We start from the raw sequence: 27,270 nt of genomic DNA, 5'->3' as shown, positions 1-27,270 counted from the left end.
TGCTGAAACAAAAATTATATTTTCTACCAAAAGGATATTAGTGAAAGATGAGAGGATGGTGCAGATGCCTAACATGAGGCTATTTGTCCCTCTAATCCTGGACAGCAAAAATGTTTCTAAGTTTTCTTTTTAAAATCATTGAATTTTTCTACTAACTACATTTTTGCTAACCCTTACAGGATAAAAATATAACAAAATTATCTTGTCACAAAATTCAAGTATACAAAAGACTCTGGAAGCATTCACAGTTTTAAATACATCCATTTCCAAAAGGAAGCTTCTCATACAGCACTCAATGACTAGAAAGCTGGCTTAAAGTCTGTCTTTCACCAATTTTTTTTATATGCAAGCTTTTTTTGATGAGTAATATTTTTAAATATTAATATGTTTTAAATGTATCCATCACATTTTAAAAACAGGCAAAAAGACTTACAAAGACTCCTGACTTTATATTTTAAAAAATATCCCAATGTCATTAATCATAACTAAAGTTTTTCAGTCACTCAGTATTAGTGATGCTGAAGTGAATTAACTAAAAGGCTTTCATGCTTCTTGATCTTATATCCCATGCCTGAAACCCTCATTCATCCAAATCTTTCTTGCTCCCGTAAGTTGTCCTATTGAAGTCAATGTATCTCAGCATGTAAGTGGGGTTTGAAGAGAGGCCTTTGGCATATAAAAGTGGGAAACAACGTTGGTTCTCATGATTCTTGCATAGAAACTGGTAGGTTTACATTCTTTTCAACATCTCTAATGCATAATCATCTAAAATGATTTTAGATCCTTGAAATTGCTACAAGATGGTTATAAATTCTTTGTGTGGACAACTTTTCCATTTGGTGGTAAAACTGGAAGGCCTTATCACTCTTTTATAACTTTCTATATAATTTTTATGAAGGCAAACATAAGGCATCAAAGACTGCAGGCTAAAAACTCCTCTGTGATCCAAACCAAGTGGCAAAATTAAGTCCTGAGAAAGTTAAGAAACACATCTGGTTTATGGTCTGTTTAGGCAACTTGGCCTGAGAACATAGCACAGGAGTAGATTGATGCAGAATAAGGCTCAAATTTAATAATCAAGCTTGGTTACTGAATACAGCTATAAAGATGGATAAAATGAAAAGTTTGTATTACATGTCTCCACTCATCACGTAACAAAAGAACATGAAATAAGGGGACGTTTTGAGACGAAAAGAATGGTCTGTGCTGAAAAGGCATCAGAAGTAAACAATATGGAATAAGACTTTAATGCAACAATAACCAAGGAAGGATGTGGTGTCCATTGCCTGGTAATGGGAAAGGGACCTTAGGCCCAAACAGCTGTCACTCTGTACATGTGCTTCTTTTTATGCAAGTGACAGAAGATCACAAAATCCTTTGTTACTTGGCTTCCAGGAAAGGGCTCTGCCAGCATATTACCATTGTAGAATCTTTTTTCTCCACCCTTCTTCCTCAATCCACCCCTGTTCCCTCTGGGTAGTCATCTTCTTGGCTGGCCAGCAGAGTAGGTTTGGTAATTCTCTATTCTTCTTGTTCTTCTCTGATCAGAAGTCCTGCAATACAGTCCATCCTAAATGACATACAGTAGAAGGGAAAATTTAATTGAAAAATTACAAACTGTGCTACTTCAATAATTATTATTATATACATTCTTTGGCTATTACATCTTCTGTGAGTCACAGGACTGAAAATCCAAGAAGCATCAATAACCCTGGGATCCTCAAAAGTTCTTTCTTTCAAAGAAACTTGAATTACGAGAGCTGGGATATGGAGATTCCCTGATTGAGGGGAAAATCCTGAAAGTGATATAACCCCGGGGAAATTTCTCACAATAACTGATGACAACCCCAGCAGGGAAGATTTAATGCAGTTTTATTCCATGGTTGGGCTTTCTGAATTGTCCTGTGCAAAAGTGTGGCCTGAAGATTTGTCTTTCTAGACATCCATCCTAAGTGTGTGCATGACTACCCAGCTCAGGGCCTGACTGTCCTGCTTTGACATGCTAACCTGCCAGCATCCCTCCAGAACTGCCTGTCCCAGCTGGCCAGCCTCGTGCAAGGTCTGTGGGCATACTGACCTTCCAAGCATCTTTCCCTATGAACTACTAGGTAACGTAATCAAGGAATATCCCCTTACTAGTGTGCTCCTTTCACTCTAACTGCTGTTGCACTTGGTGAAACACAAGCACTCTACAGTCCAGGCTGCTCAGAACTAAGTCCTCTTTATCATATGTAATGGCTTGGAAAAATGTTTTTGCACAGTATTCCTTCTAAATAAGTGCCGTGGTATTTTTCTGTGATTTTTGGGTTTTGGTTTGTTTTGTTGTTGTTGTTGTTGTTGTTGTTGTTGTTTTTTCTTATGAGCGCATTACAATATTTTCTTTTACTAACTTTCTTTCTTAATATATTTCAAGAGTACATGGACTCAGTTTCTGTTTCTCTTTTGTTGGTTTTTTGAAGACTTCAAATAGATGCCTATGTACAAGAGGAACAAAATTCTAATGAGATCAGTCTGTATGGAAAAAGCCTCCATTACAGTGATTAATGCCTAAATTTTCTATACAATAACAAATATAATCAGCATCCTGATTAAAAAAATGGTCAGATAAAGGATGCATCCACAAGGAGGGAAGGGCAGAATATATTGGTTAATTGGTTCACAAATGTTTCCTGACCTCTGAAAAACAGAAGTATTCTCCATGTTCAGAGGCCTCTACAGTTAACACAAGGAACGTACTATGAAAACAAATGGTATGGTCATGTTCCTTTTCCATGTTCTGGGGTATAAATTATGGTTAATGGTTGAATGTGCCAGATGAAAAAAAAATATAAAACTGTTATAAAAAGAGAATGAGATTTTCTCTCATGTTAAATTTTGTATTCTTAAATATAGATTCTTAAGGAAATAACTAATTATATCTGTTTATCTAAGGCTGATGCTTCGGGTTTTAGAACATTTACATTAGAATAAAATGTATACACATAACTAATTTCAGATAAAACTGTAACAGAGCTCTTCTAGTGATTCAGAGAAAACAAATGAATGAGCAGCACTGTCAAAGATTTCAAGAAAAGAAATAGAGTGCATGCTCTGCCTTAGTCTTCCTGTGTAACTTTTGACGAGTCATTGAATGTCAAGTTTCCCAGCTGTAACATGGGGGCAATACCATTGCCATTTTCACGTGGGTGGTTAGAGGATGGACAGGTTGAGATAATGCCCTGCCTCTGAACGGGACCTGCAGAACCAGTTGCACCTTCAGCAGTTTGTCCTCCTGCTCAGCAGAAAAGGAGAGGCAATGATCCTGGAGATGAGTGGTTGCTCAAGAGACATAAAAGTAAGGTAATTAAAAATCATTGGGTAGAACAGTGATGAGTAATTGCATTCTCCTTACTTAAAAAATAACTCCCTGAAGCTTCAATTGGATCTAGGATTCTTTCCTTTCATTAGAGGACAGCAGGTGTTGGGCTACATTGCTGTGCATTGTTAATGAGTTGCCATGTTTCTTCTTAAACACTGGCAAAGTGATTCCCTTTAGTACGTAAAACACTTTGTGGCCCTCTGAGGTGAAATATATAGATGAAAAATCAGCCATACCTGAAAAGGCCTGATTTCATAGGAAGGTTTCCATGGAAGGGAGCAGCAGGACCTGGTTTCTTGTGGGAGGTCTCAAGCCCAGCAGTGCCACCACACTGATCACCTCCCAGGGACTGCCCTGATTATTTCCTTGGTGGAACAGAAATCACATGGATTTGTCAGCACCCAAATCTGTGAGTTTCACTCAGGTAGAACAGTTGCTTTTGCCTTCAGATCAATAAGGTCTTTTCCACAATTTGTTCTACCAACACTGTCCTGTAAGAGGTAAGCTCTTGAGAGGGTGCATAGTAAATCATCTGAAGAGAAATCAGGAAGGAATGCTTGAATCCATTTCAGCCATTTATAAAGGAACCCCGTATCTAAAAAGTGAGCATTTTCAGGACCCTCACAAGCTCTGTGTCTCTCTTAGAAATCTCCAGGCATATGGGGAATCCTTTAATTCTTCTATAAGCAGTTACTGGTTTTATTCTGAACTTATTCTAGAGGTTATGCTGTATCTCAACACACAGATCTATGAATGAAATACTCTGCTTATCTTTAGGGCACAAACTGACATGAAGCAAATTCACAGCTTATTGAATAAGAGAAACTGAACAAAAAGAGCAGGACTGCCAACCAAACAAGGAGCTCTTTCAACTGACTGCTACCATCAAATAGTTAGGTGGGAAGACAGCACTGTGGAAAATATTTTAAAAATTGTTTCTTCTTAGAAAGAAATGAAAGCTATGGTTTCCCTCTGGAGAATGAATAAGTCTTCTTGCATAACCAAGGATTGCTCTTCGGGGTTTGATTTTTTCCAGCAGAGAATCTGCTTCGGACAAACCTTGCTGCATGCCATAATTTCAATTTCCTTTAAATTATTTTCCCTTTTAAAAAACGATCATATAAACATGTAAAGTCACTTCACCCCTCTGTTGAGGTTATGGTGATTTGCATTGTAGTTATGGTTGTTAAAAGAGGATGGACTGAAAACAGGTTCTTCATTTTTACATTAAACATGAATCATAAATTAGGAAAATCAGAGCATAAAGAAAAAATAAAGAAGTCCTGGAACACCTGTAGTCTTCAAAAATTAGATTTCTTATTAGTCTATTTAGTCTCTAGTTTCTAAACTCACTTGCCAGCATAACACCTGAATGTTTCATGAGAACTAATCTATCTCACATTGCTTTCTCAAGCTTTGGCCATTCTGGGAGAAAGGGAGCTGGTATATACATGTATGTAAGGAAACAAGTTCCAGAAAATCTGTGCAAGTAAAAGAGGAGGTATCAGAATTTGTGATGATCCCTCATTCCCAAGTGTTTATACTGCAGGCTTGGAGTAAAATCCTCACAACACAAGAAAAGACATTAACTTCCACATAATCTTATATACTCACATGACTTAAGGTGGTCATACACCAGTAGAGAGTTCTAGAAGTGAATAAGCATTAAATAAGACAGGGTGGTACCTCCACTTCAATTTTCCATATGATTTTCTTTTTTAAGGAGGTCAAGAGGATTATAATTGGACTCAAAAGAGAGTGAATAACAAAAAACAGAAGGGTATTATGAGATTTGAGTTTTAAACACCAGAACGCCAGATTGTGAGCTTAGTTATAGCAGAGTATATCTGAAGTAAATCCATTGACATAAAAGCAAAACTGCAGTCACTGAAGTCAGTTACTCTGGATTTAGAATGCCATGACTGAGATTAGAATTTGGCCCATGCTGCTTAAATAAGGTAAATATATATGAATGAAAACAGAAATCAAGGCAGTAGAATGCAGAAAAACTGAGGTGATAAATAGAATGGAAGAGTTTACAGATGAGAGAATTACTTAGTCTTAGAAGAATAATAAAGATGATTAAGAGGTGACAGGACTGATGTATTTAAACTAGCTGAAGATTATTATAAAATTAAGCTTGATGATCTATTTGAGTTTGTTGAAGATACCAGAACTTGAGGATTTAGGTTTAAGTAAAGTGGGAATATATATAAGAAGAATTTAAGGAAGTACTATTTTACAGAGACTGATAAAAAGATGGAAGGTACTTCATATTCAAATGTTAGAGACGTGCTGCATTAATATTTAAGCAAATGCAGTAAGACTATCTGGAACCTAATGCAGTTAAGTGGTATCAGTCAGTTTTCTACTTGCAAATAACCAATCATTTTTACAGAGAGCTAATTTCCACTGATTTTTTCTTCACCCGAATAGCTAGATCAAATCAAAGATATAGAGCTTACAGCTGCTCAGGTTTTTGGAGCAGTGTCAGTTTCCACAAGGTACAGACCTGGTCCTGTGTTTTGCTTTCATTAGCAAGACTGGGAGACTCTCTCCAGCTCCGGGAGCTTGGTTGCATGCACTGTCAGGGTGGCATGAGGAAGCTTACACTTCTGCTGTCCACACATAACCTGTTTGGTGGGTAATTAAAGGATTTTAAACTCCAACACAGTCAATCTGGCACCTTTCAACAATTCAAACTGACAGAAGCAGAGGACAAAAAAGAAAAAGCATATTTAATTCTTGTTGAAGCAGAAAAAAAATTATGTGGAAAAGATAAATAAGACCTATGAACAGTGTATCATTGTTTTTTTTGTATCTCTGAATCACTGCTGAAAAAGACAAAGCTCAGCCTAATGCCCTGCCTCCAAACATCTCCATATATAATCTTCTGCCTTCCCCAATTCGTGCAGCTCTGCTATAATTCTGCTTAAGTACATTTTTCATGACGGTAAATGACAACTTTTAATTTAATCAGTGCTGTGCATGCCTTCAAGTCAAAAGGTAAATCTGGAAAAGATAAAATAGGGAAATAACCCAGCAGTTTACTTCCATAGTCCCACTTTACATTTGGTCCTGCTCCCTTACTTTCCCAACTCTACCAGCCTTACAAATGGGATTAATCAAGAGAAAGTTTCAAGTCACTTTAAAGAATGCAATAGGAGAGAGTGCTAATATTTTATCATTTTCTCTTATATCAGATTATAATATAAGACTCACAGGAAATATTATGTCAGGCATATGTAAAATCTCAACCCAGTTCAGTTCCTTAAGGATCACCTTTTAACTCAGATTGCAGGGCTCCAAAATTGCTATGCAAATGTGCCTTACACAACAGGTTGGAAAAGTCTTGTCAAGAGGGCTTCATAAAGGGCTGTTTTTGGTAAGGAAACATGCAATTCTGATGGAAGGTTTGAGGTTGAATTTCCCCAGGACATAAACGCTCTAGACTCACCAGCAATTGCTCACCAGCAATTACTCTAACTCCTTTAAGCTATCACCACTCCCAGATCAGTCTGAAAAATTGCAGCAAACCTGTCATTCACAGAGAAGGGAAGGGCTGAAAAGAGTACTGCTCCATGAATCCAAGCTTCATGAAGGGGGGATTTGCAAGGTGGGCAGAAAAACTGAGAAGAGATATAGGATTTTAAATTATCTGCCATTATTTTCTCCTTTGTGAATCTATGTTACTTCCTACTGTCTTTTGTCCCATTTGGTATTGGCTCCATCCTATTTCATTTAAGCAATTAACTGGTTGTCAGAAGCAGTGTCACTCTAGATTTCTCACATAACTGATGAAAAAAGCTGACTGTCTTCATAGGGAAATTCAACTTTTGTTCAGTTGGGAGGTAAACTGCCTTTTACACCTGCACTTGTCTTTCCCCTGAGCACACAGGAAGATTACATTGGCTGTGCTTCTAAATCTCTTACATTTCTAGTTAGACCCTTAGTGTGTGATGGCTGAGTCCAGTCCTGAGACACCTGGGTCTTTTCAAAAGATGTACAGTGCAGGTTGGTGAACTTGACTACTGGAACTTGACACTGAGAGTTATGTGAAAAATACCTTGCTAAGTACTTTTGTGAATCTTTCCCAGGGTCATAGAAGTTATTAGCTGAATTCATTCCACTCATAACTTAGGTGATTATGCTAGCCACTGTAACACCTTTCTCTTTCTTAAGGGTTTTTTTCTTTGAAGAAAGAAGATTGTTGGGGTTACGTGGGAAGGCTGGCTTGCTGTCCTCACCCTTGAATACTTTTTTTCCCTGAATAAATCCATTGACAATTTCAACCACATGCAAAATCATAAAACAGTAAAGTTTCAATGTGCTTATGAAAATCAGTAGGTAGAGCAAATTAAAATGATGCCTCTAGTGAAGAGAAAAATTTAAAAAAATAGTTCTTTTCAACTCTGTTTGACAAAGGTCAACAGGCTAATCAATGACAGAGTGTGATGATTTTGCTCAATAGATATATAAAAAAAGCAAGGGTTGTAGGAGAACCTTCTATCATTTGCCAAGGAAGGGGAAGTTTGCACGACAAAGGATTTTTATTCACCTATATATTAAAATTCAGACTGAACTAGTTCTATTACTTATGAAAGAATTTATTTTTTTCAGTATGAGTGTGGTAGGCATGATTGTTTCTCACATAATTTCTTTTTTCACTAGAATTTACTAGGTAAATATAGGAGAAAACAGTAATTGCCTGAATAAAAATAATATTTTTTAAAATTTTGTTTACTTGAGATTATTTTTGGATTTACACTTAATTATAAGGCCGCAAATACATATTTCTTTTTGCACAGCTCCTCTTCTGTATGCACAAGTTAAAAATGGAAAAATCTATTTCTTTGTAAACTACAGTTGGGAAGACAGCAAAAACAGTTTTAGGGGCATACTTAATAGATCAAAAATGTTATTACCTCTTGAGGCAAAATGCAGAACTAGTACAAACTCATTTGGCCAATTCACACTTGTTTGATATATTTCAAAAGCATTATTTTATGCTGGATCAGCTATCATTTCTCTTCCTGCAGCCGTCATCAGGCCAGGATAAACACTGCAGTGTATACTCTGATTAATTTGACATAAATACCGTCAAATTCTCACACCTGAGACAGATCATGTTTTGTACAGGAGATGATCCAGGTGTGTACATATCTGGTATTAATGAGCACAGAAACAAGGTTTAAACTAGATCTTCCCTCTCAGTGTAAGTAAGAAATGGTAGCCAAGCATAAATTCCTGATTATAGTTCTCCTCTGATGATGGCCAGCTTTCCATATTCAGTCCAAGTACATGAGCATTTTAGCAATATATCCATATGATTCTCACTTTCCATTGCACTATCCCAAATATTGCACTAAGCCTGCTTTACTCCCAGATGATTATACATAATGGGCAATGTCTGGATGGAAGTGTGCTGCAGGGATTGTGAGCAAATGAGCTGTCTCAAACTTACAATGTGGGACTGCTCTACCGTTAACAGAATCTTCTGACATTATTTCAAGCAGTGAGATTATTAAGTGTCATATGGCTAAATAGGATGGGTCATTCAATGGAAATATCAGCAAACTCAGTCATATAAAAACGTAGTACCAAATGCTCTGTGTGACATTAGCCCATATCCCCCATAAATCTATAGATCTCATTTATTCTATAAATATATATTATATCATTTTATGTGTGGCATGGTAAAACAATGCCAACTCTGTGCATAACTGCCTTTTCCTGCAGTGGGAAAGTCTCCATGTTTGGGCACTTGTCTCAATTCAAGACAAGAAGGCGTTTAATAAGGCAAATAAAAAGGGGACTGTATAGTTTAAAGGATAAATGGTTACTACCCAACTGGCAAGACATAGATCTCAAGGATATTCACATCATACAGCTGATCATGAAGATTAGCCCACCTGTTTATGCCTGATTAAAAGGCCTCAAAAAAAAAAATATATATATATAAATGTATAAAGTAAATAATTTTACGAAAGGCAGAAAATACTACAATCCTAAAATATCAAAACTGATACCTAACCTCTTCTTCCTGGGCTTCAAAGAGGCAGCTCCAGATCTTGGTAAAGCCTGATCTATTTACAATATAAGCATTGTGCTTGAGGGGATGGGAACAAAATGTAGTCCATGATAATGCTCCCTGGAATATCCACCTACCCCACCTGGAGTACTGCATCCAGCTATGGGGCCCCCAGCATAGAAAACACATGGGCCTGTTGGAGAGAGTCCAGAGGAGGCCACCAAAATGATTAGAGAGCTGGAGTACCTTTTCCATGAGTAAAGGTTGAGAGAATTGGCATTCTTGAGCCTTGGGAAAAGAGAAGGCTTTGAGGTGGCCTAATGGTGGGCTTCTAGTGCCTGAACAGAACCTAAAAGAAATATGGAGAAAAAATATTTACAAGGGAATGTAGTGACAGAACAAGGGGGAATAGCTTCAAATTGAAGGAGAATAGGTTTACTTAAGATATTAAGAAGAAATTCTTTACTGTGAGGGTGGTGAGATACTTATTGTTCGGATATGTTGTGGATGCCCCATCCCTGGCAGTGTTCAGTGCCAGGCTGGATGGTGCTCTGAGCAACCTGGTCTAGTGACAGGTGTCCTAGCCCATGGCAGGGGAGTTGGAATTAAGTGATATTTAAGGCCCTTTCCAACCTAAACCATTCTATGACTCCAATATTCCAACATTAATGTTACCCAGCTGGAACATGTTGGATAACACCAACTAGACAAAGTGGTGTCTTCATCTCAGTAAAAGTCATCTCTTTCACCCTGTTCACTCAGTAAAAGACCAAGAAAAGCAGAGAAGACCAAGACAAAGAGAAATAGTATCTTGTGGACAAAATACTGGACTATAACTCAGAGATACTCAAATTACTCTGGGCACTATCACCAGCCTGCTATGTGAATCTGTTTTTTCCAAATTTAGCTTCCTGTGCCATACCCATCTTTTCTCATTTGTTTGTGTTTCTAGTGCAATGTAGCTTACACATGCAGCTAAAATCAATAACAACAGTGGCATAGGATAGTGTAAAATCAGAATTGTGTACAGGAGGAAAGAAAATGTCCTGTGATGGTCTGCTCTACAGTGAGAAAGTATTCCATGAAATTAAACTCATTAGGTATTTGGAAGGCTGGAAAGAAGATAATGATAATGTCAAAAAGTGTTGATGCAAACAGTTTGATAAGATTATTTTTATCTGGAGCAAAACGGTTAATTCCTGTTTGCTCAGCCCCATCTGTAAACAACTGTTGATGTGACATGCACTGGGGAATTGAAAGCACTGAGTCCTTTAACCCATTCAGGAGGTTCTACCATTAAAAGGATGTAACAGAGCTGGATCTTATTTGCCAGTATTGCTTTGGAAACGGAGATGAAAGAAAGGATGCCTTTGTGATGAAGGGAAAGAATTATTCCTACAATTCAGGCAGTTCAGTTCCAGCCTAGTTCACCAATTCCCATCTGACCTTGTGCACATTTAAGCTCAGCCTCTCAGTGTGGGAGCCAAAGTTCCCCTATGGAAGGTGCTGAGGACAGAGGTGTATTATGGGTCCAGAGAGGGCTTGACTCATGCAGAGAGACTTTACTTTAAACATCACGGTCTGAATGACCTGAGGGTTTTCAAACAGCATCAAATCTCAGTACAGAAACTGAAAGGATGTACCAAGGAAAGATCTCTTCAATAGTTGCTTTTTCCCTATGCTTTCCTATGCTTTCATTACTGCCCCTGCCAGAGACAGGATACTTGAAAGGTTGTTCTTCTGCTGAGGAATGGTTGCTCTTCTGTTACAGCTATGTTTTGATATAGATGATTCAGTGCAGGTCTCAGATTCAGATCTCTGCAGGTCTCGGTTTTTTCCGTCCACCTTTTTTGTCTGTCTTCTCTAATTTGGCTGTAAGTTTGAATCCCAGCCCCACTGATTTATGGGAGTTTTGCCATTAGTTTTACTGAGCAAAGATTTGCTCTTACATTCTTTGAGCCTAGGACTGTCTTTTATTATATGTGTGCCATGTCTAGCTCACTGGGGTGCTGAAGTCAGTTGGGACTGCCAGATGCTACTGTAATTCGAATAAATGCTAGTATACATGGAGGAAGGAGAGAGATTGTATAGGTTTGCTTTCAACCGTTATATAAAAATCCTCTCAAACTTAAAGGACTTCATGATATTACATTAAAACCAGCTATTTGCAGGATCTCCAGCATTTTTCATGTGCAGACTGATGGCTAACAGCTCTTCATGGTATTTACAGGAAAAATGCATAGTGCTAAATAATCGCCACATGCTGTGGGAGTAACTTCTGTTTTTAATAAAACCAATCTGGTCTGGATCAATGATAAGGGGGCATAATTTCTTCAAATGGGAAGCCAGCTCTTTGAAAGGAATCTAACAGTCTACATTGCTCTCAGATCAGGGTCTGCAGGGTAAGCAGAAATCAGGGCCTGACTGTTTTTATGAAAAAAGAGTCCCTGTCTGATGAGAAATTCTGGCAAAGAGATTTTACTGGGAGAAAGAAGCTTTGGCGAACAAAATAAAGTGGTCTGGAGCATGTGGGGCTAATTGCTGCTCTCTGTTCCTTTAGGTCTACAGGCACTCATTCAAGAATGAATTTACTGGACAGTAAGCTCTTGCATTAGTGCTCCCTTTTTTTCAGGGAATGAATCCTCCTTGTTGCAAGTCAGGGAGCAATAACTGAGCAGGATTGCTGCCCACACCATAATTGCCTTTAGCACTGTCAACCCTTATATCATACATTATCACCTCTATTCCCTGCTGGCAGTCCCTCTCTCCACTTTGCATGTGTGTGGGTGGCCCAACACAGTTGACTCAAGCATCACTGATATCCAGGGTGGTTTGCTTGCACAGAACAGTCCATCATACTTTAAGGACCAAGTAGCAGGACTGATGTCTCTTTGTCTTCTCCCCTCTGCTACATCTCTATCTTGCTGCTGGATCTGTTCTTACAGTCTCTCCCTTACTGTTCCTGCAGACACAATGCCAGTAGTCTCCACCCTGCATTTGTGACACCATGACACAATCAATCTAATCTTACTGTCCATTGTTTCTGTAATTAATGCATTGGCGCGTGACAAATTGCTAAACAGAGGAAAAACAGTGACTTGTCTTTGGATGGTATGGATCCCAAACAGAAACTGCAGGGAGGAGAAGAAAAAGATGGCAGGTGTCCAAGCAGACCAATTGTTGTCACTGGACTCAAGGATGGCATTCCAAAAGCAGATCATTTTTAGCAGCTGTCCAGCCAGATACACTTGCTGCAAACAAAGTGGTTTGCTACTCACTTTTCCAAATATAATAAGTGAACCAAAGCCCATGGATTATCCTTAGTCTTCTTATGAACAATAAGAATAAAGGTATACACATAGTGCCTTTATCCCACTGATTTTATGTGTTCTATAAGCTTTAAGCATTCTTCTCTTATAACTGGAGTAGACAATGATTTGCACAAGGTCATAACATAAATCATAAATTAACTGAAGGTTTCCAGATTTCAGTTTTGCATTCATACCAGTAAATCTCAGTTGTATCTCTGGTAGGAGACAAGACAGGACAGGCACCTACTTACTACCTGATTTCATTTTGTGTAAAATGCAAGTGGACAGAAAGTTAGAATACAAAACCACCCAATTTTGCTTTAATCATATGACTGCTTTAGGCCAGGGTTTGGGATTTTTTTTCAGCTCTAAATCTATGTGCTGCAAATACTTCCTTAGTTGTGCATTATTGCATGTTTCAAGCAGTAAACTCTCTAAAATGATACAAGATTTTTTTCATTTTCTGCTCTGGATGTGACCACCAGAAAGATGAAAATTTCCATGGTGTTGGAAAAGCAGGCAAACAAGTCATACAGCCAACCAAAATAATTACTTTTTGGCAAAGTGCTTAGTGGAAAATTTCCCATTGTCATTGTACAAACAATGCACGTTCTCCCATGAAACAGTGTCAGAGTGTTTCTCATAAACATATGCACCATTTCCTCTTCAGAAAGGTCAAGTAAAATAGCATCAAGAGGAGCATTTAGAAGCAACCCACCTGTTATTGCCAGCCAATAGCTACTCAGAGAAATGATGCTAGTGTATCTTGGGGAAAGACAACTGGGTCTCTGTCTGCAGTGGATTTTTATGGTGTAAAAGAAGAACACACTGGTTGAAATTCACAATCCATTGCTTTAAACTAGCTTTGTGAGGCACAATAAAGTCACTAAAGATAAATCATTGAGGTTTGTATTAGATGCTTCAATGGAAGTATTGAAAAGAGATGTGCTAGTGTATCAATGGAAGCTTTTGAGCCTTTCTATGAGATCCTTCCATTTAGGGGGATTCACTTTTGAAACAGAAATTATTGCAATCAGCAGATATCTTCTAAAAAAGGATAGTGCAGCTCAGCCAAAGGTTATGTGTTAGAAGCAAAAATGGCTGGATGAAATTCTTCAGTCCATTTTATATAGGATAATAGACACTATTGTCATAACGATCCCTTGGAGTTTATTAACCACAAATCTATACCACACCTTACAGCATGTGATCTGTGCATCTCTGATCATCTATAAATGATATCTACAGATATGGGAAAGAATATGGCAAAAAATCGAGCTCATTTTCACTCTACAGCATGATTTCTAAAGGAGAGGGGCACATCACCAGAAGAATATATTTATGGGTCTACCAATAACAGAAGGTTGTCTACTGGGAACCTGCAAATAATCATTCCCAGATAAACAAAACTTTGGTCTTTCAGTCAGTTGTGACCTTAACATTAAAATCAATTAAACAAAACAAACAAAAAAAAAACAATCAAAACAAAACAAAAATTACAAAAGTATCTTCCAGGAAAATGAGTCCCTGGGCTTTGATTCCAATTTTCAGTCTCCCCTCACTATTCTGAACCACCAATGTGAGAATCCTATGTATATGTATATGTATATGTATATGTATATGTACATGTACATGTACATGTACATGTATATGTATTTTTGTACATATGTATATAAATTTGTTGAAGAAGGTACCCTTTAGAAATCTGCAGTCAAAGACACCAAATGGTTCAGAGGAGAACTATGTCAGGGTAGGTACAGAAGAAACAGCACTGAAAGGTTTCTGAGTGACAATAATGCATATGACAAATGGAAAGGGCCACTGAAATCTGAAGTCTTACAGAAGAGAAGTTTAATATGCAGGTCATCAGGGAGAGGAGGAAGAATTGGACAACTTGAAGGGCAAATCATGCTAGAATTCTGTGCAAGCCACTGAGCACAAATGACAAATACACCCAGAGACAATACCCATGCGCACAAATACACTGTATAATCCCAGACACTGTAAGAAACATGTAAACATTCGAGCTTGCATTTGCATACATTCTGAAAATGCTAGAGGACGTTTTTGCAAGCTATTATTTAATTTATTCACAAGGTCGATTTGGAAACAGTGTTCAAATGTTTTGGAAATACGTCAAGAACATCGTTTTATTTCATGGTATTGTGGTAGCATCTCATTATAGTAGTCTAATATGAATGCAGCACAATGAAAAAGCTATTGTGATTGTATTGTACTAGGCTAAATAGATAGAATGTTATTACAGTACTGTAAAAGGAAAGATTTATAGGTTAGCATTTGCATTTATGAGTAAGAACAGCACAAGCAGCCACATACTTGGCTATTTGGACTCCCAAGGAAACGAAACCTTTTGTTATATTCAGAGTTATCAGACATTTGAGCAGTGAATGACCCTGCTACTGCTGGAAAAAAACAGCAGCAAGGGAGAATAGGTGTGTTGACTCTGCTTCTGGAACAGTTTCTGCTGCCATGCTCCCCAGAGGTTTAATCCCCTTTCAACAAGAACATCAGGGTCCCAGACAGAATAGGATCCAATTGCACATCAAAACAGCCTTTTTTTAATTTCTTTAGGATGGACAACTAAGGGGCATAATTTTAATTTCTACAGAAATGCTTCCAGCAGGGAAACAAAACTACCTTGTATGAGCTGAGGAATGCCTTTGCCTTCTCCAGGATATTTTCCACTGCTATTAGAGGCAGAGGCGATAGAGGAGAGCTGAGGGGATTTCTCTGTTTCCTTGCTAAAAACATTTTGCCAGCTATGAGGGTATTTCAGTAGGGCATCCCTTCATCCCCTTTTCTCCCTTGCTGAGTTTGAATTGATGAGATCTATTTAAAGGAGAAAATCCCTGTTTGCTTTCAACTTAGGTGAATAAATATGATCTGGAGAGGAAAGAATCCTGAAAGCCAAGTCCTTGGTGTTGTAATCACCACAGTTGTGCTAACTAGAATGGAACTACACTGATTTGTATCGGCTAAGGCTCTGGCCCAATACCATGAACATATCTTTGTAAGCCACTAAACATCTTTCCGTGCTGTATTTTGAAAGAATAGATACTTTAGTAGTAACTGCTTCCAACTGGAAATCTAACACAATAATGAGAAATCTTAAAAACAGAAAATAGTACTCAGCTGTGGAATAAGGGCTTGATGGAAAGCCTATGGAAACAAATGGGAATGATATCATGGCTTCACACAGGTTTTGGGTGGTTCCTAAAAATTAACATTAAAAAGTGTCTGAAGGAACCGGGTGCTTCATTCTCAGTAAATACTGCTGTAAAATGAGATGCTAACTTCTTAGACCCTACTGAAAAATCACAAATAATCTCAAAATTGTGAAAGACTTTCACATATAAGCGAATTATGGATATCTATTTTTACTGTGGAATTTCCAATTATTCTGGACAGATTCTGGGTGCTTTCAAGAATCACATCCTCCTGTTCACTTTAACAATACATGCATTGATTGATTGTCAGTATGGAAGAATGGCTTTTCAGTCTTAATTTATGGGGCAGGTATCTATGTTTAACAAGAGATACCAGCTTGTGCACTGCTGGATGTTTGCTGCCAGGCGCTGAATGTCTTCATTATTGTTAAAAGCACTCCACATCCTGCTAAAGCTGGTCAGCAAGGCAGGAGGACAGTGCTTGTTCAGAAATAAAATCTGCAAAGGAACCCATGATAAAATAATAACTATATATATATATATATATATATATATGTATAAAAGAAAAATTTAGAAGGTTTGTCCCATGAAATCTTTTTTTTTTTTTTTTTTTTTAAATCAGAACAGAGTTTTTAGGAAGCTTACTAAAAGCTTTATCCAACCTATTGATTTAAGTAAATCATTGGATGTTATGAAAAGTATAATATGTAGTAAATAAATGGTTGGAAAAGTACAGAGGCAGAGAGATAATTATTGCTTAAAACAACAACATAAAAAGCTTTATATACCTGAGAAAGGCCTTTTCCCGTCTCCAAAAATCTATTTATATAAATATAAATCTTTCATATGCTATGTCCTGTGGGATCAGGAGTTCTCTGATTTTAGCAGAATTGCAATATAAATAAGAAGATAAGTTAATGCAGGGGAAGAGTTCCTATTAGAGTTAGAAAATAATGTTACTGATCCGCCTCTGTTTATAAGTAACTACTGCTCAGAAACAGAAATTAATTCCAAGTAATATTTTAAGCAAATTTTTTGAGATATTTATGAGATATTTATTATTTTAAAATATTTAAGACCAATTCAGTCATGTCAAAATTATTAAAAAAGAAGTACTTGGAGTTTTATCATCACATAATAAATCTTTATAGGTAGACTCAAACAAAATAAACTTCTGATTTTGCTACCCCTATATTATTCTTGTTAAGTCTTGTTGTTGTTGACTACCGAATTACAGATTTTTCAAGGCTGCTGATGAAGTTTAAGCCAATGAACTATTAGGTGTTAATTTTGCCAGAGAATTTCCATCCATTTGCTACCCACAGAGCTACCAGAGTGGGTTCTTCCCAAAGCCCAGTTGCTTTCAGTTAAAACATATTTGGAAAACATGTTGAGTTGTAGTGACCTCATGGCAGAAGTTGCCATACTGTCACTAGGTGCTTACTCCCAGAAGAATAATCCATGCTCCAGATTACAAGTGAAAATATCCATGATCTTAAAAAAAAAGAAAAAAAAAGAAAAAAAAAAGCACAATTCTTAGTTCAGAAAGCAGCAGAAAACTAGAAACTGCACTGGCTGTTGCTTGGTACCATCTAGGTGTCTGTGGCTCTTTCCTCAGCATCTCAAATTTTTGTCTCATTTTCTGGTTATTCTCTTTGACCATGCATAGAAACTAATCAGACAATTTTAGCTCTACAAATCACCCGCTAAGGTCAGGAAGGTAATTTTTTACCTAGTAGGTGTGTGAACATAAGATATTTATATGCAATCTTACTTAGAAAATGTAGAAAAAAGTCCACTGACTTATTTCTTAAAAGAAGAGGACACATGCTTAAAGTAAGATATCTAGTTAAATGTCTTGATGAATCAGTACCTTTATGTCAATGCAGAAAATAATAATCAACCTCTCTTTTTCATACTATCATCTCCCAGATGAATTCAGCTTCTAGAAACTTATTACAATTGCCAAGACATTTTTGATTCTTCTCAGTGGGCCACATCTTCAAAGAGCAATCATGATAAACATTTGCAAATAGAAATATTTGTTAAAGCCAATGTTCATCCCAAAGGGATCTCTCCTTGTGAGTGTACCGATGGATTTTTGCCTTTTACAGGAAGGTAAAATAGGAAGTCGTTTATTGTTCAATACCGGGCCTGTGACAGACTTCTAACTGGAGAATTGGAGACTATAAAACACCAAATGATTATATCTTTCAGTCCCCCTCTCATGCCTGAAAGGAAATGATTTGATTCATTAAGCATTCTGCAGGTTAAAAACAAATTATCTCCATTTGTATTTATTTGCAAATCTAAAGAGCTATCGAGCTCACAAACCTCTTCTGGCCTATTAAAACCATCCAGCACCAATTTTAAGAGTGCTTGGGAGGCAGCTTGCAAACAAGTAGCACCCAAAACCATGGACAGACTTTCTGAGAGCTCCATCTACAACACATTGAGTTTATTTTGGGACACAAACAGGAACCAAGCCCTTTTGAAAATCTGTGCTTCATTAGGAATTCTGATTATTATTAAAAATCTGGCACTCACTGAAGGTGCTGAGTACTTGAAAACTCAGTGCTTGGTTCTCTTGAATTTCCTGTTGGAGAGTTGTTGATAAGTCAGGCAAGGCTTTTGAGTTAGAAATATGTTTAACCAAATTTTGAGATACATATCCAGGTACCAGATTACCTTCTTAAAATATGTATAAATCACCACTGCAGGAAAAATAGGGTGACATTGTTGTGTGATGACATAATTACACCTCATGCACTCAGTGGCTTCCTAGAGCTACAGAAATAAAAATGTGTGCAATTTCTTATGAAGATCTGAAAAGAAAATATTTTTAGTCCATTTCTTAATAATTATAATATTCTCAAAACAGACAAAAACTTATGGCTATTTCTAGTGATTAAAATGCTGACATTCATTGCTGACATGTCATAGTGGTAGAATTTGGAGAAGCAAAGACTCAGATTTAAGGGCCTTACACTTTAAAGCTGCCAATGCAAAGGGCTGCTCCAAAATCCAAAGGCAGTTAAAACAACGGCCTCCTAGGTCTGGGAGAAATTACTTACATTGGATAAAGCAGTTCAGTACTGAGCATTTGGCTTTGTTTTTCCCCTCTGGGCCACACCATTGTTCTGTCATTTTGAACAAAAGAAAAATATTTTAAAAGGATAATATTTCTAGGTCTTACAGACTTGCCTTCTCTCCTTAGCTCTTTACAGGAAAAGGAACTATGAGATAAATTGCCCTGTGAAATAGGAGAAATTCTAATGGGTAAAATATTAGACACTTCTGGGCTTTTGGATAATCTTCAAACATTCAAATATTTAATGTCTCAAATTTTAAGAGGCATTAGGGCAATGCCCTTAACAAGATGACTTAACTTTTGGTCAGCCCTGAAGTGGTCAAGAAGTTGGACTAAATGATCCTTTTAGGTCCTTTCCAACTGGAACTATTCTATTCTACTTCGTTCTATCAAGTGATGATCCTCTATGGGGACAAATGAGGCCAATGGGAAACATAAAAAATACTTAACTTTCTGAAAGGTTACAAAAAATTACCAAGTCTTTAGGGAGGACACCACTGGGATTCACCAGGAAGAATATGCAAGAACGTTATATATAAAAATACAGATAAATCAATGTGTAATGTAAGAAAAATACCTTTTAAAAGAACGAGAGGCAGTGTTTCACATTTATTCCTTGGGTAGTTGGCAACATCCTGTCTGTGTTGTAAATCTGTGGAACATCTGGGTCTGATCTGAGGCTGCTATTCCACCAAATGTGTTAAAAAAGTTGTCTCTTCTCAGGTGCAGCAATGTGGACACCAGCTGCATAATGACCCTTCAACCTTTTGTCCCAGATGTTGCTGGTGGCAAAGGCTCTGGTTCTTCTTCCTTAGGATGACTTATGATTGCTTGTTTCCTTCTTCTGCCTTAGGTGGAAGCTAAAAGTATCAGGGCTTTTGAGGGAGACCCGCAGTGCACTTCTTCCTGCTGGTGGCTTTTTGGTGGATGAAAGCTCCAGGGACAGTCCTGGTCTGGCACAGCTGCAGAAAGGTGTCCCTGGAAGGTGAGAATAAGTCTGTCTCTCTGGAGTACCCTTTGTTCCATCCCCTCAGAGCAGGTAACTCCCATCTGCAGCTACTGCAGGGTAACAGGGAGGCAAGACTGCCATATACAATGATCTCTGTTTCATTTCATCTGAATCATCCCAGTGAAAAATTAGTCTTGCACCCACCAACGCCCTTAAAGGGATATGCTCTTTTTAATGTGTGAGATGAAGAACAGGAGGAAGATAAGAGATGAAAGAGAAGAACTCTGATAACTGTGAGATCTAGAAGCTATAGTGAGCTCAATTAATTAGAATCTTCTCTTGTTTAAAAAAAATGGTCTCTCTGTGCACATATTTAAAAGCTGGTAATAAAATATCACTACTGCACCACTATGGAGTCTCTTTGAGATGCTCAATGAAATACTTGAATTACAAAGTAACAATTTCTATTGTTAGGAGTTGCTGCTATTCTCTTTTTATTGATGTCATAAAGTAGGTATTTATGAGATGAGGTTATTAAGATCAATAGTATAAATGGAACACCTAATTCTCTCTTTTTCAGACCAGCACAAAGCATTCCTTGGGTGGAATATGTGAGAATAAAAGGTGACTGGATACTGTCAGTTAACCCTAATCCAAATGCAAAGAGCTCACCCTATTAACAATGAGTCATTTTTTTACGTGTTTCTTAGATCTAAAACTATCTTGTCCCTAAGTAGCCTTTTTATGAAATGTACAGATTTGAATTCATTGCAGGATTGGATTTGCCACTTTACAACTAACACTGAAACTCTATTTTTGTCTTTTTTTAAATATGAAAGACAAGACAGAGCATTTTCTTTTAAAATCCATTTAGTAGTGTGTTTTTAATAAATATGATCCTTCTTTGTGAAAAATGTCCTTTCATGAAGAACAAAAGTCTCAGATTTTAACACTGATACCACGCCTTCTATCTACTAAATAATGAACTGCAAAGACACTATGGAATCGACTGAGTTAAATCTGTGTACTAATGAAGACTTTAACCTATATTAATAAAATTTCATTGCTCAGACCAAGTTGAAAAAGATTGTGTTTTTGAGCCAATTGTAGTCACTAAACTCTCTCAACTGTTTCTGTGATCTGCCTCTTGTTTCCATTACCCATTTTCACAGCAACATCATCAATCACTACTAATTTAAGCTCATGATTAAATAATATCAGCTTAGTTTAGGGGTCATCAGTCAGTGAAGTATTTGCCAACAGATGATCACGTTGTTGTTCTTAATAACCCTGCTCATAGAACTCCATTCTACAAGCACTTGATAATATCAATAAGATTTACACATAGAGGCAGAGTTTGAAAAGTTCACCAGTCATGAGATGCTACAGAAGACAGAGAGTGCTCTCCATTGCCAAATGAAAAAAAATTTTGCAGAAGACTTTTTCTCAGATTTATGTTAAACAAAATACTTGAGAAATTTGGATAACTTCAGCAACAGAAACAAAAAAACCTCAAACACTTTTATGAAATAATCAAAGCATAATATCATTCTAGTATTGCTCACTACCCAAAAATAATAGTATGTTTTAATTTAAAAGATGCACTTTTCAAAAATGCACATCAAAAATTGCCATAATACTTTAAAACCTAAAAAAGCACACAAAAAATTTTCAACAGCTTATTTTACAGAGATTCACTTCCCTTATCTTAATTGTTAAGTTTTCAGTAGTGTACAAAGAGTTAATTGAAACAGCAAACTGAGATGTGAGCTCTTCCCATGGGAACTGTTGAATGAGAAAAAGGTCTATGTGGCTACATACAAAAAAAATATATCCATCTAAGTGATTGTAACCAGACACAACAAATTTGCTATGAAAGTTAAAATACATAATCTGACGCATCCCAACACTAACAGTAGTAATTGACTGGTAAAATATTTTCCATGCTACTTATACATCTTTGAGGATTGTGAAAGCAGAGAAAAGCTATCTCTGGATTTTGCACCATCAGCTACTGCCTGTCAGCCTGCATGGTGGCAGGGAAGGGTGTACAAAGCAGTGCTGGTGAAGCTCAGCTCTGTGGTGTGTCCCCAGATGCAGCCCCCCACTTGCATGGGGCTCTGCTCAGCCCTCTTCTCTGTCCTGAGCATGTTCCTCCTGCACCTGCAACCAGGGGGTGTGAAACCTTTACAGGGCTAATACAAAGCTCACATCTGTGTCATGCTGAAATGTATTTGAGGAGGAAAAGACCCCTGCTTGTCTGCTAGGCTGTCTATTCCCCACACTGTATTCAAAGCCTCTTTACTGTTGTGCCACAAAGGTTGAATCAGAGAGAGCAGGGAACAAAAACCTTCTAGATGGCAAATCTGAGTAACAACGTGAAAGCTACATACTGTGCAATGCCATTATATGACTTCAAATCTTTTGTTCTAAAGAACATTATATACCTATTATATGCTTAAATACAGGCATTGCTATAGTATAATTAAAATGTTTGTGATCACAGAAATAAAAGGAACAGTTAAAAAGCAAAACTGTATTACCTCTGTAGGACTGCTGAACTTTGGCTGTAGGCACAGAAAGAAAAGCCATCAGCATGAGGTAAGGAGTGTACAGGCCTTTGGCTCCATCTGAAAAAACAAGTTAATAGGTATAAGGGCAATTCTCTGTTAGTGTGTAGTTGTAGAAAACCACTTTCTCTTAGCTTGGCAAGCATGGTTACTTAAGCAGTGTTTTCATACCTGAAATGCTCCTGTGGGCATGCTTCAGGGCACTGGCTTTAGTGGGAGCTGTGCAACTCTACAGTAATATTTGTTAACCTGTACAATGTAATACTTGCTGTAGTTTCTTCTGTAGTGAAAAATACTGTACATTTGGTCAAAAGAAAAACAAAAGGTACAACTGCCAAAATACTTCAAATTTTAGTTCGAGACCTAGGGCTCTTAAATGTATTCCTTCTTTTACAGGAAAGCTGACACTAATTTCCATTTAGGAAAAAAATTATTTTCTACAGGGGAATGTATAAGTAAGCACTTGCAATCAGCTTTATTCATAGCATTGCAGATAAATTGTTGCAAACACCATACACTTTCATGCTTTGTTTAGCTTAAGAATTCTAGAGAAGTCCATAAGTGAGACTGTTGCCACAATTGGGAATCCTTAGTTTAGCTGACAAAGATCTAGCTAAAGTGTTCTACGGATGTAGAATTAAATGAGGACTTTGTCCTTCTTTTCTAGTCAGATCCCTGAAGATGCTAGATTATCTTCTATAATGTGTTTTGCCACAGTCTCTAGAGAGGACCACCTCCTTAAAAGGACAGCATAGTAATCTAATAAAAACCCAATCTATGGAGATCCATTACTGTGCAACTGAGAAAACCAAACCAAACAAGATACTAATACAAAAACCTCAGAATTCCTTGGTGCATTTTATGTACTACAGCATTTACAAATGACCACATGGATCGTGTAATATCATCTACTGTGCAGACTTTCTTTTATAGCTCCCCATGGACTGAAATGTTTAGACACAACAGAGTTGAGCAGAGGGGCCAGTTGTAGATTTAACCGGGAATTCTTATGGTTTTATGGGCTTGTATGTCAGCCATATCATTGCTTTAAAAATTGCTTTTGTATTTAATAGTAGAGGAGCTTGACCCGAACATAGTAACAACACATGTATCCCTTTAACTGAGCCCTGTGAAGGATTGCAGACTGAAATGTTGAGAGATACTAGCCCTGTGAGTTAAGATGTCATTAGCTGCCCAGGAAGGGTAACTTTGTCAATTGTCATTAACACATTTATTACGCTGGTACTTTAAAGATCAGAAGTGTTAACCTGGAAATGGCATTCTGATTTAAATCTCCTTAACATTTTGAAGGATTGGTCATTTCTTTATACCTCTCCGCTCTTTGAGGAGAGTCCTCCCTTTGTTCAGCATCTGTAAATTGCTTGTATGTGGATCTCACTTAAGAAAGAAGGAAAAGATCCTGAGTTACTCAGATCTGTCATAAAACTGTCACTTTGGATTATTGCTTAAATGTTGGCTGCAGGCTGAAAACTGTATGTCCATGCAGCACTCGCCAGTTCAGGTGGGGTTTATAAAAGAGAAATTGTTGCTCTGCAGGGAGATACCTGTTGACCTTATTCATTTGTAAAACTGGTTATATATTTTGGCACTCGCCTATGCAGTCCGACACTGACAAAGCTTTTGACAAGATGAAGTAGATATACTGTATTTATGTAAGGTTCTCAGAAAGTGCAGGTTCAGAGCAAACCTTATTAACTGCACCTAAGCTGGTTCTGTGTCAACCAGCAACTCTTTGCAGAAAAGCCTTCAGATCTTCTGCCCTTTGACCTGTAACAAGACACAAAGCTGGGCTGCAGGTGATATAGGACTCTCAATTAGTCGTTCCAGCTTTACATGCATAATTCTGTTTTGTGATTCAGATATCTTTTACCAGGCTACAGGTTGTGTGGGACAGAAGTTGGAAAACTAGGGGCTTATCTTGAGAGATGTTTAGCAGCTTCAGTTCCTATGAATGCCAACGTCCAGAATAATGAAGGATTCATCCATCCAGCTTACTGGACTGGGTTTTGTATGACTCTCTGCATTTTGCTATATAGTCAAGGATTAACTTCTAAATAATGGCAAACTGAAATTAACAATATACATACATTTGCCTACACAACTTAGCTTTTTTAATTAATATGGCTTATATTCACATTTAATTGCATTTAATCTGACGGTATTTTTCTACAGTTAGCACAGGAGTTTCATCATACCAGGAAATTCAGTGAGCAAAACTGCAAAAGACAAGGATTAAATGGTCTAAAATGTATGCATTTTATGTTCATTGCGTAGTCATTATCATTTTGGAGGATCTTGTTTAGAATAGAAAAAATATTGATTTTCACCAAAATCTTTGCACAGATTCCTCATAGTAAGACTCCGGCACATATTTGAAGAAAAGAATGAAAATCATGTCAGAGATTTTATTATTACCACAATTTTTCAGCTAGAGCAACAGTTGTTTTACCTGATTTCCTGGGTAAGGTACAAAAGGGCCCTAAGAGGGAAATATAATAGCAGGTGATGAAGGTTGGGACTCATTGGCCTGAAGCTGAATTGAGTTGTGGTTTATCTCCAGGAGCATATTTGAGGAAACTGCATTGGAAAATACTGAATTTCTGAATACTGAGATTCTCAGCATTTTCTAACATCAGTCAACCCAATAGGAGTTGCATCTCAAAAACCCTATGGTATGTCTGGCTCACATTTGCAATGTTTGAGCAATTACTCCAGCATCTAGGACACATTACACCTGCTGCAGAAGCAGTTCGCAGCCAGGCTGTGGACATGCTATGGATCTAGTGAGCCATCCCTGCTGCTGACTAATGCTAATATCAGGGATGTCAAGAAGAGGAATAAACTTGGAGATGAAATGGTAATAAGGATCGCTGGGATTTTGTTGTGAAAGCAGACATTGCCAGTGTCTTTAAAAAGATTTAAGGTAATCTGTTGCAGCAGTTAATTTCTCACTGTTTTTTGTGCACAACTAAAGTCCCCACTGCAACACAGAACTTTCTCATGGTGTATTTATTTGATATCCTAAAACCGTTCCACCATGGTTGCCCTCCTAGCCATATCACCATGGGTTCCCTTTTCAGGTGTACCACACCTGAAAAGGGAGCCCATGGTGATATTGCTACCTCACATCACCCCTTTCCTTCGATGCTCCCTTTCTTGGAAGAAATTACACAGGTTCAAGCTGTTGGCTTGTCTAGGGATTTCTGCTAGGACAGTCACAGAAAAAGACACTTCCCTAGCTTAGCATAACCTCTGAGCTTCCCTCTGTACCTCCAGACAACCCATATTTTCTATTGTACCTCCCAACCCTACTGTGAAACAGCAAGACACTTGGATTTTTCCCCTGATTACATACAAGCTTTGCAATATAACCGCTGTATTGCAGGCTGGGATTTCATGTATTGTAATCAAGTATGATCAATTCACTGCAGGTGCTATGGCAGGCAGAGGACATGCAGTCCCTGGTTTCTAAGTGCTCCAAACCTAACCTTTAAATGTTGTTACCAAGAGGGGTGATTGGCAGTGCCTTCTGTACTGCAAGGAGATAATTGTGGTGCAATGGTATAATCAAGTGAGACTCATTCTGTATTTTTGCTATAGTGGAAAAAAATCTGATAAGAGCCATATGGGGTAAAAGACTAGGGTTACAAAATACAATTACAGGGTTGTTTTATCCAAGCATAGGTGTGACTGAGACAAGTGAACTTTTCTACAATATATGTATGCAGGCAAAGAATCTGAAAGACTGTGGACTCTATTTCTAACTCAGCTTCCTGTGACCACTGAAGAACAGAAGAATTTTCAATGAGGAATTAATGTTATGAAGAGGTTTAATATCATATAGCTCATGGCACACGAAAGATCCTTAGCTCTTAGCTCATGATAATCCGGATAGAATTTAACCTTCAAAACTTAAAAGGTGAGTCCGCATTACTTTTAAGACAAGAAAAAAGATCTATCTAATGCTGTCATTCAGGTCCAATTCAAAGTTCTTAAAGTTAACAGGTCTCTTTCCCTTGCCTTCAGTAGGCTTTGGATCAGATCCTGACAGTCACAACTCCAAATGGTGTGATATGTAAAAGTGCCTTTTTTTAAGTGCTCCTTGCAATCAGATAAAACTCTTTCCTAAACAGCATCATTCAATATACAGATTGTAGCAGGTAATTGTAATTGTAAATTACTGTAGCAAGCTTAGAATCAACTATTTAAGTACTTACCTGGCAAAACTGCAAAAGCTGACTTTTTTTCTTCTTACTTTTCAATACATTTTTCATGGCTCCCTAACTCAGATATTGCAGTGGCAATTAGGACTGAATCTTGGCATAGACGTAGCCTCCAAGCAAATATTTGTCATTTCAAAATCATGGTTCAGTTGAGTAAAACTTGGCAAACTGTTCTAAAACTGTACATGCAGCAGCTCTATTTGCAAGTATCAATGCACTAGATATGCACATTGGCAAAACACACTCCCATACATGTGTGTACTAACATACAAAATACACAAATATAATTTCCTAGCACATAGGAAATCTTCAGAATGTCTAACATTGGATGCAGGCCTGGATGAGACACTAAGCAAGTTCACAGATGATACAAAACTGAGAGGAGCTGTTGTCTCTCTTGGAGGCAGGGAGGCCCTGCAGAGAGACAAATTACAGGACTGGGCAATCACCAAGCATGTGAAGTTCAACAAGGGAAAGTGATGTGTTCTGCACAGGAGACAGGGCAACCCTGGATGTATGGAGAGAGTG

General features: G+C 37.6%; 1 long non-coding RNA gene across 2 annotated transcripts; it reads right to left on the bottom strand.

The window, feature by feature from the left end:
• Window positions 1-1,068: 1,068 nt before the first annotated feature.
• Window positions 1,069-26,815, bottom strand: LOC128789855 (uncharacterized). Of its 2 annotated transcripts, XR_008431552.1 has the most exons (6): window positions 26,737-26,815; window positions 22,472-22,558; window positions 19,557-19,957; window positions 5,871-5,991; window positions 3,595-3,723; window positions 1,069-1,570 (listed from the first exon to the last, which is right to left on the bottom strand). It is a non-coding gene; the product is annotated as an uncharacterized LOC128789855 (long non-coding RNA). The 2 variants fall into 2 exon arrangements; XR_008431553.1 differs by lacking the exon at window positions 3,595-3,723.
• Between the last annotated feature and the right edge of the window lie 455 nt (window positions 26,816-27,270).

The sequence above is a fragment of the Vidua chalybeata genome, chromosome 6 (assembly GCF_026979565.1).
Source record: "Vidua chalybeata isolate OUT-0048 chromosome 6, bVidCha1 merged haplotype, whole genome shotgun sequence".
Lineage (NCBI taxonomy): Eukaryota > Metazoa > Chordata > Aves > Passeriformes > Viduidae > Vidua > Vidua chalybeata.
This window is presented reverse-complemented; position numbering and strand designations above follow the sequence as displayed.